The sequence below is a fragment of the Propithecus coquereli genome, unplaced genomic scaffold, assembly GCF_000956105.1.
Source record: "Propithecus coquereli isolate 6110/MARCELLA unplaced genomic scaffold, Pcoq_1.0 Scaffold374, whole genome shotgun sequence".
Lineage (NCBI taxonomy): Eukaryota > Metazoa > Chordata > Mammalia > Primates > Indriidae > Propithecus > Propithecus coquereli.
This window is the reverse complement of record NW_012149441.1, coordinates 1731704-1732631: the sequence shown is the minus strand read 5'-3', so window position 1 is coordinate 1732631 and position 928 is coordinate 1731704.

The following is a 928-nucleotide window of genomic DNA, read 5'->3' as shown; positions in this document are numbered from 1 at the left end:
AAAAAAAAAAAAGCAATTCATACCTAAACACATCATAGAAAAATCAAAGATCCTCAGTGAAAAAGAGAAAGTTATAAATCTGTAAGACAAAAAATGAGGAACTTCCTAAAAGGAATAAAAAGTAGTCTGACAACATACTTTTTATAATCCATAATAAGCTGCTGAAGGCAGTTGAATGAAACCTACAAACTATTGATGGAAAATAATGATAAGTGTAACATGCTATATATAAATAAGCAATTATTTCCAGAGTGAGGACAAATAAAATATTTTCTAACAAAAACTAAGAGAGTTTTCTGGTTGTGGCAGCTGTCTCTATGATGGCCCCAATCATGTGTTCCCTTTCTGTGAACATGAGCCATTTCCCCATTGAGAGATGGAGTCTCTTCTTCCACCCCATGAATCTGGGCTGGCCTGTGACTACTTGACTAAGAGAGCATGGTAGACGTGACACGATGCTAGTTCCAGACCTGTCATTTAGGAGTTGCAGCTTCTGACTTATTTTTTAAGGCCCTGAATCACAATGTAAGAAGCCTAACCACCAAGTGGGAAAGAGCAAATGGACAAACCCTGAGACTACATGGAAAGAGAAGGGCCTCGCTGAGCTTAGAGTTCTTGCTATACCTGGCAAAGTGCAGGCCTTGTGATGAAAGCTATCTCAGAACCTACAAAAAAGCTGAGCTACAAACTGAATAGCACCAAGTGATCCGGTCACTACCACGTGGGACAGCAGAATCAGATAGGCAAGCCTTGCCAGAAATTCTTAACCATGAAATATGAGACAGAATGAAATAATAGTTACTTAGGTCAGTAAGTGTTGGGGTAGTTTGTCATAGTAGTAGATAACCATCTGGTGGTTATTGGTACCGGCTAAAAGAACTAGTAAAGGATATATTTCAATAAGAAGGAAATTGAAGCCAGGAGGCAG